Below are 9822 nucleotides of genomic sequence, written 5' to 3' on the forward strand. Positions count from 1 at the left end.
GGGGGGGGGGCGCCTGGGTGGCTCAGTCGGTTGAGTGTCTTGACTCTAGATTTCAGTTCAGGTCATGATCTCAGGGTGGTGAGATCAAGCCCCACGTCTGGCTCTGTGCTCAACAGGAAGTCTGTTTCTCTCTCTCTCCCACTCTGCCCCTCCCCCACTCGCACTCTTACTCTCTCTAAAATAAATCTTTTAAAAAATAATATTTAAAAGGGATTATACACAATGAACAAGAGAGATTTATACTAGAGATGTATGGTTGTTTTATCATAAAAAACCAATTAATGTAATATACCATATTAATAAAGAATAAAATCTACATGGATATATAATAGATGCATAAAAAACATTTGAAAAAATTTAAAACCATTTATAATAAAAAATACGAATATAAGGAATATCAACAAAATAGGAATATAAGGAATCTTCTTCAACCTGATAAAGAGCATCTATGAAAAACCTGCCACAAACATCTTAATCAATGGTAAAAAATAACTGAATGGGTTTCCCGCTCAGATCAAGAACAAGATAAGAATGTTGACTCTCACCATTCCTATTCTACATTGTATTGGAAGTTCTAGCTAGTGAAAGACAGCAGGAAAAACAAATAAAGTGTATCCAAATTACAAAGAAAGATGTCAAACTGACTTTATTTGCTGACATCATAATCCTGATGAAGAAAATGTTAACAGACACACACACACACACACTCACACAGTAGTAGTGGTAAAAATAATAACTACATTTAACAAGGTTGAGATATGCAAGATTAGTTGTATTTCTATACACTAAGAATGAGTAATTCAAAAATGAATTTAGGAAAATATTTCTATTTACAATGGTACATTAGTAAAATACTTGGGACCAAATTTAACAAAAGGAGTACAAGATTTATACACCAAAAATTATAAATCATTACTGAGAGAAATTAAGAAGATCTAAATAATCAGAGAAACATTCTATGTACATGGAAATTATTCCCAATCTGTTCTGATACAACACAAACCCTATCAAAATTGAAGCAGGCACTTTAATGGAAAATGGTAATCTGGTTCAAAATACAGAAAACAAAGAATCTGAAATTGACAAAACCACTTTGAAGAAGAAAAAAGTTTGGGGATTTATTACTCAGTTTTAAAAGTTTTTATAAATCTACAGTAATCAAAACATTATTACCGGCATAAGGACAGACATGCAGTTCAATGGAACAGATTTCAAAGTTCAGAAATAATCTCTTACAGTTATTACTAATTTTTAACAAAGGTGCCAAAGCATTTCAATGGGGGAAAGGATAGTCTTTACAACAAATGGTGCTAGGAAGAACGACATCAGCATGATGGCCAAAAAAGATGTCCCTTGTTCATATCTTCCCTCAACAATAATTTGGCATCAATTCACACATAAAAGTGCCTTTGTGGGATCTGTGGGATCAAGCACCATATGCCAAGGAACCTAAGAGGATACCCACCTGTGCATTGGGTAACAGGCATACAGACTTCAGTGCTGGCTGTGGACCCCCCAATGGCCCATAAACTGGGCCTGTCAGCCTAGCACCTGAAAAAGAAAAAGAAAAAAAAAAGAAAAAGAAAAAGGAAGGAAGGAAGGAAGGGAGGAAGGAAGGAAGGAACTATGAGAAAATATGAGTTTGAATGTATTAGAGAAGTTAAGAGGAACAGTTTGACTCTACCTGTGTCACCTCTCTCCCAAGGTGGCACAGCTTAATGCCAAGAGAGAAATTTTTAGCTTGGATTTTCCCATGGAGGAAAGTGAGATCATGTGAGTAAATGTCCAGCTTCTGCAACTCTGTGGGATGCTACCAAAAAGGCCCATTTTTCTCTTGCGCCATCCAGAACACTGAGTTGTGAACTGGAAACTGGGGATGGGTGGGCAGGAAGAAGCTGGCAGAGTAGCAGATAAGACCCTCAGAGGGCATTAAAAGGACACAATCCTACTAATCACATTGAAGACTCCATCAAGAAGCCAGACCTTGAAGCACAGGGAAGCATGACCTGCTGATCTGTCCCACTGGCCCACAGGCACTCTCAGCACTCCACACACCTTACCTACACAATCTCCCAAACTGTGGGTAGCTCATCCTGTTGCCAATTCCCTCTGTGCAGTCTGCAAAGGGACAAGAGGGAGCTTTGGTAGATAGCTAGTGAGAATGCACAGAAAGATGGCCCAAATATGTGAGACAGGGAGATACTATAAACTTCAGCTTTAGCATTGCCCTTGGGAAAGCAAAACACCTGTCCTGGTATATTGCAGGATTAAGAGAAGGCATAAAATCTTAAGAATTCTGTGGAAAGAAAGAGCAAGAAGTGTGCAACAGGCATATCCATAGAAGGTCTGAGAAAAACTCAGAATCACCAACAGGGCTGAGGGAAGGCATTTTTCTCCCAAAGACAGTCAGTAAAGACTGGAGGAAGTAACTGCTACTTCATATGTGAAGACAGCAATACAAGACTTCAAGGAATGAAAAATCAAGGTAATATGACACCTCCAAAAGATCACAAAATCTTCTAGTAATTGACATCAAAGACACAGAGACTTATGATTTACAAATAAAGAATTCAAAATACCTGTTTTGGGGCACCTGGGTGGCTCAGTTGGTTAAGTGACTGACTCTTGGTTTCTGCTCAGGTCACGATCTCATGGGTCATGAGATCAAGCCCCATGTCTGCCTCTGTGCTCTGGAGTCTGCTTGACAATTCTCTCTCTCTGCCCCTCCCCCCACTCATGCACATGTGCTCTCTCTAAAACAAACAAATAAATGTTAAGAAAACAAAATAGTTGTTTTAAAGAAGCTCAGTGAGCTATAAGAAAATGCAGAGACAATTCAATGAAATCAGAAAAAAAAAACAGTACATGAACAAAACAAGAAGTTTAACAAAGAAATAGAAATAAATAGGGGTGCCTGGGTGGCTCAGTCGGTTAAATATCTGCCTTCAGCTCAGGTCATGATTCCAGGGTCCTGGGATTGAGCCCTGCTTTGGACTCCCTGCTCAGTGCACAGTCTACTTCTCTCTCTTCCACTGCCCCTCCCCCCACTCCTGTGCTCTTGCTCTCTCTCTCTCAAATAAATAAATAAAATCTTAAAAAAAGAAATAGAAATAAATAAAATAAATAAAAAAGAAACACAGATTCTAGAGCTGAAGAACACAATGAATGAAATGAAAACAAAAAAAAAGCACTACACAGCATCAACAGCAGAATGAATTGAGAAGAATCTAGAACAGTGGACTTCATTCTCTGACTGCATTGCCAATCAGAGAATAAAGAAAGAATGAAGAGTGAAGAAAGCCTATGTGATTAGTGGGAAGACAACAAACAAACTAATATACGAATTATAGGGGTTATAGGAGAAGAGAGGGAGAAGGGAGCAGAAAGATTATTTAAAGAAATAATGGCTGAAAACTTCCCAAACCTGGGGAGAGATTTGGACATCCAACTTCATGAAGCTCAAAAGTCCTTAAACAAACTCAATTGAAAGAGGAATTTTCTAATCATAATAAAACTGTTAAAAATCAAAGACAAAACAAGAATCTTAAAAGCAGCAAGAGAAAAGAAGCAAGGGAAGCCCCATAAGCCTATCAGAGAATTCCTCAGCAGAAACTTACAGGCCAGGAGGGAGTGGTAGGATATATTCAAAATCATCAAAGCAAAGCAAAGCAAAACAAAACAAAACAAAACAACAACAAAAAACAAAAAACCCTGCCAAACCAAGAACATTTTATCCAGCAAAACTGCTTCTCAGAAGGGTGCGTGGGTGGCTCAGTCGGTTAAGCATCTGCCTTCAGCTCAGCTCATGATCCCAGGGTCCTGGGATCGAGCCCTTCATCAGGCTCCCTGCTCAGTGGGGAGCCCATTTCTCCCTCTCCCTCTGCTGCTCCCCCTGCTTATGCTCTCTTGCTCTCTCTCTGTCAAATAAATAAACAAAATCTTTAAAAAATTGTGTCTCAGAAATAAAGGAGTGATCAAAGACTTTCCCAAATAAACAAAAGCTAAGGGAGTTCATGACCACTAGACCTGCCTTACAAGAAATGCTCCAAGGAATTCTTCGAGCTGAAATGAAGGAACATTAATTATTTAACATGAAAACATAGGAAAATATATAACACATTGGTAAAGGTAAGAATATACTCATATTCGGACTATATTAATACTGTAATATGGTGGTGTGTTAACCACTTAACTCTAGTATAAAGGTTAAAGGACAAAAATATTTAAAATATTAACTACGATAATTTGTCAATAAATATGCAATGTAAAAAGAGGTAAACGGTGACATCAGTAACATAAAAGAGTGGGGTGGGGGATAAAAGGGTTTTGTATGCTATTAAAGTTGTTGTTATCAGTGTAAAATAACTGTTATAAAATGTTTTATGTAAACCTCATGGTAACAACAACACAAAAACCTACAGTAGATTCACAAAAGATAAAGAGAAGGGATCAAAGAAACAAACGAGCAAAGGGGAGAAAAAAGAGACAGGAAACCAAGAAACAGACTCTTAACTATAGAGAACAAACTGATGGTTACCAGAGGGGAGGAGGGTGAGGAATGAGTTAAATAGGTGATGGGAATTAAGGAGTGCACTTGTGATGAGCACTGGGTGTTGTGTGGAAGTGTTGAATCATTATATTGTACACCTGAAACTAGTATTACACTCTATGTTAACTAACTGAAATTTAAATAAAAATTTTAAAGAAAACAAAACAGAAACAAACAAAAAAGTCCACAAAAGATAAAGAGAAGGAATCAAAGCATACCACTATGAAAAGTTGATTCACAAAAGAGGGCAGCAAGAAAGGAAAAAAGGAACAAGTAAACTACAAAACAGCCAGAAAACAATTAATAGAGTGTCAATAAGCCCTGACCTATCAATAATTACTTTAAAAGTAAATGGGTTAAATTCTCCAATCAAAATTTATAGAGTGGCAGGCTGGATAAAAAAATAAGATCCAAGTAGAGCTAAGATGGTGGCATAGTAGGAGGACCCTAGGTTCGACTTGTCCCTCCAACACAACTAGATAACTATTAAATCATTCTAAGTACCCAAGAAATCAACCTGAAGACTGACAGGACAAACTCCACAACCAGAGGGAGAGAAGAGGCCATAACAAGGAAGGTAGGAAGTGCAGAGATGTGGTTTTGGGGGAAAATGGATCATGGGTGCTGCAGAGGGGAGGGAACCATGGTCACAGAGGAAGGTAGGAGAGAAAGGAGCATATAGGGGAACACATAAGAACATTTCCCCAAAGCCATCACTTGGAAAAATGAGAAGAGCTGATTTTCAAGAGTTTTTGCAAACAGTGGGCTTTGAAGACTTGAGTTTTAAAGGTTGGCAGGCTTGGCTGTGATAGAGCCCTGACGGCACTGCCGTAATCCTGGAGAGAAGGCATACAAACAACCTGGGGGCAGATAGCATGGAAACAGCAATCTGAACAATGCCTGGGGCACACAGCAGAGAGATTGTTCACTCTTATTGGAGCTCCTCACTGATAGGTGGCATACATGGAGATGTCTCTCCATGGACAAAAGAGCCAATGGGCACAATTTCCCTCCCCTGACCTCAGTATAAGTGCAGAGGCACCTGCGAGGGCAACTGTGCTCAGACTCTGGCTGCCTAGCCTGCTTGCTCCTGGATTCACAGCCCAGTGCTCTGGCACCACAGCCATTCTCACTCTGAAACCTCCCTCAGTCCCAGCATGGTGAAACCCTCCCCAGGAAGACAGTGCAGGCCCCGCTCACACCACATCCCTAAAGCCAGGACTTTTAAAACTCAGAAGACTTGGCTGGGAGAAAGCTGGGAGGGCACTGCACTGCTCCTAGAGAGAAGGCAGGCAGGTAACCCAGAGGCAGACAGCATGGAAACAGTGATCTGAAAAATGCCTGGGACACACAGTGGGGAGATTATTCACTCATCATGCTTCCCAGGGAACAGCAAGCACAGCAACCCCTCTCCGGGGACAAAGAAGCTAGTTGGTGCCATTTCCCTCCTTCACCCCTCAGTATACACACAGAGCCACCCACCTGCAGTAATAGCACAGCACCAACACTGGCTGTCTAACCTGCTTACACAGGTTCCCACACATGCCTGTGCTCTGCCTTTACTGCCCTTCTTGATCAACTTTGCCTCAGTCCCGGTGTGGCAGGCCCCATCCCCAGAAAACCAGCAGAAACCCCTGCCCGTACCACGTCTCCTGACCAGAGAGTTCTCCAAGGCTTCAATTCTAGTGGAAATAGTATCATGTCTCATTTAAAAAGCAGACCTAAGCACACCTAGTTAAAATTCACCACACTCTGGCCAAGGACAAAACACTGCCTACTGTAGGCAAGGAGAGCCTTTACAGATAACTGCCCTCAAGGAGAGCAGCCAAAACATAGCAGCAGAGTCCACACAGCACACACCAGAGACACTTCCTGAAGCACTAGGCCCTGGACACTATATGACCTCTTCTTAAAACCATTACTCTTAGGAGCAGGAAATCTACAGGCTTTTCTAACACAGAGAAGAATACAGAGACTTAGACAAAATGTCGAGATGGAGGAATTCATCCTAAATGAAACAAGATAAGGTTACCTTAGAGATCTAAGTGAAACAGTTATGAGTAATATGCCTGATAGAGAATTTAAAGAAACAATCATAAGAATACTCACTGGGCTTGAGAATATAATGGAAGACTTCAGGGAGGCCCTTACCACAGGATAAAAGAGTTAAAAAACAATCAGAAAAAAAATACAAAAACTGAGATATGAAACAGACTGGATGCAACGAACACAAGGATGGAAGAAACAGAGGAAAGAATAAGAGACATACAAGATAAAATAAGGGAAAATTATAAAGCTGAACAAAAGAAAGAAGAGTTATGCAACACGAGAATAGACTCAAGGAAATCAGTATTTCCATCAAACATAATAACATTTGTATTATAGGAGTCCCAGAAGAAGAAGAAAGAAAAGGGGGACAGAAAATATATTTGAAGAAGTAATAGCTGAAAACTTCCCTAATTTGGGGAAGGAAATTGATGTCTTGGATGTCCAGGTCCTTGAGGCACAGAGAACACCCATCAAAATCAATAAAAGCAGGCCAACACTAGGATACATTGTAATTAATTTTGCAAAATATAGTGATAAAGAAAAAATTCCTAAAAGGAGCATGACAAAAAAGTCCCTAACTTACAAGAGAAGACCCATAAGGCTAGCTTCAGATCTTTCAAAAGAAACTTGGCAAGCCAGAGGGAATGGCATGATATATTGAAAGAGCTGAATGGGAAAAATCTACAGCCAAGAATATTCTATCCAGCAAGGCTAATCTTCAGAATAGAAGGAGACATGAAGAGTTTACCAGACAAAAACTAAAGGAGTTTGTGACCACTAAACCAGCCCAGCAATAAATATTAAAGGGGATTCTTTCAGTGGAAAGGAGGAACCAAAAGTGACAAAGACAAGAAAGGATCAGAGAAAATCTTTAGAAACAATGATAAAGCAAGTAATAAAATGTCAATAAATACATATCTATCAATAATTACTCTGAATGTAAATGGACTAAACACTCTAATCAGAAGACACAGAGGGTCAGAATAGATAAAAAACCAAACCCTTTCTATATGCTGCCTATAAGAGACTTATTTTAGACCTAAGGACACCTGCAGATTGAAAGGAGGGGATGGAGAATCATTTATCAAGCAAATGGACATTAAAAGAAAGCTGGAGTAGCCATACTTATATCAGACAAACTAGGTTTTAAACCAAAGACAAGTAACCAAGTAACAAGAGATAAAGAAGGGTACTATATCATAATAAAGGGGACTATCCAAGAAGATATAACAATTGTAAATATTTATGCCCCCAACTTGGTAGCACCCAAATATATAAAACAATTAATAGCAAACATAAAAGAACTAATTGATAATAATACAATAATAGTAGGGGACATCAACACCTCACTTACATCAAGGGACAGATCATCTAAGCAGAAAATCAAAAAAGAAACAGTGGTTTTGAATGACACCCTGGACTAGATGACTTAACAGATAGATTCAGAACTTTCTATCCTAAAGCATCAGAAGACACATTCTTTTCAAGTGCATGTGGGACATTATCTAGAATAGATCACATTGTAGGTCACAAATTAGGCCTCTAGATTGAGGATATACCATGCATCTTTTCAGAACATGATACTGAGAAACTTGAAGTCAACTGAAGAAAAAATTTGGAAAGACCACAAATACATGGAGGTTAAAGGACATGCTACTAAAGAATGAATGGATCAACCAGGAAATCAAATAAGAAATTGAAAATACATGGAAACAAATGAAAATGAAAGCATGATGGTCCAAACCTTTGAGATGCAGCAAAAGTGGTCCTTGAGGGAAGTATATAGCATTGCAGGCCTATCTCAAGAAGCAGAAAAATCTCAAATAAACAACCTAACCTTCCACCTAAAGGAGCTAGAAAGAGAACAAACCGAGGGTTGCTGAAGGGAAGGTGGGTGGGAGGATAGGGTAACTGCATGATGGGCATTAAGGAGGGCACATCATCATGTGCACTGGGTGTTATATGCAAGTGATGAATCATTGAACACCACATTAGAAACTAATGATGTACTATATGTTGGCTAATTGAATTTAAATCAAAAAAATAAAATAAAATGAAGAACAACAAGCGAAGCCTAAAGCCAGCAGAAGAAGGAAAATAATAAAGACTAGAGCAGAAACAAGTGGCATAGAAAACAAAAAAAAAAAAAAAGGCAGTAGAACAGATTTAAAAAAAAAACAAACAGGAGCTGGTCCTTTAAAAAGAATAAAATTGATAAACCCCTAGTCAGAATCACCAAAAAGGAAAGAAAAAGGACCCAAATAAATAAAATCACAAATGAGAGAAGAGAAGCCACAACCAACAGTACAGAAATACAAACAATTATAAGAGAATATTATGAAAAACTACAAATTGGACAACCTGGAAGAAATGGATACATTCCTAGAAATATTTAAACTACCAAAGCTGAAACAGAAAAAAAAATAGAAAACTTGAACAAACTGATAACCAGCAAAGAAATTGTTGTAATCAAATTGTAATAAAAAATCTTCCAATAAACAAAAGTCCAGGACCAGTTGATTTCACATGGGAATTACACCAAACATTTAAAGAAGAGTTAATACGTATTCTTCTCAAACTACTCCAAAAACTAGAAATGGAAGGAAAACTTCCAAAATTATTCTGTGAGGCCATCACCACCTTGATACTAAAACCAGATAAAGACTCTACTAATAAAGAGGCCAATGTCCCTGACGAACATAGATGCAAAAATTCTCAATAAAATACTAGTAAATCGAGTCCAACAGTATATTAAACAAATCATTCACCATAAGGGGTGCCTGAGTGGTGCAGTTCATTAAGCACCCAACTCTTGGTTTGGGCTCAGGTCATGATCTCAGGGTCATGAGACTGAGCCCTGCATCAGGCTCTGCACTCAGCATGGAGTCTGCTTGAGAGTCTCTTTCCCTCTTCCCCTCCCACTCATGCTATCAATCAATCAATTAATCTTCTTAAAAATCATTCACCACAATCAAGTGTGATTAATTCCTTGGCTGCAAGGGTGGTTCAATATTCTCAAATTAATCAATGTGATACACCACATTAATGTAAGAAAGGATAAGAAACAAACGATCATTTCAATGGATGCAGAAAAACCATTTGACAAAGTACAATATCCATTCATGATAATAGCCCTCAACAAAGTAGGTTTATTTTATTTTTTTCCAAACTATATCTTTCTTTCTTTCTTTCTTTCTTTCTTTCTTTCTTTCTTTCTTTCTTTC

Source organism: Ursus maritimus, assembly GCF_017311325.1.
Source record: "Ursus maritimus isolate PB19 chromosome X unlocalized genomic scaffold, ASM1731132v1 scaffold_X1, whole genome shotgun sequence".
Classification (NCBI taxonomy): Eukaryota; Metazoa; Chordata; class Mammalia; order Carnivora; family Ursidae; genus Ursus; species Ursus maritimus.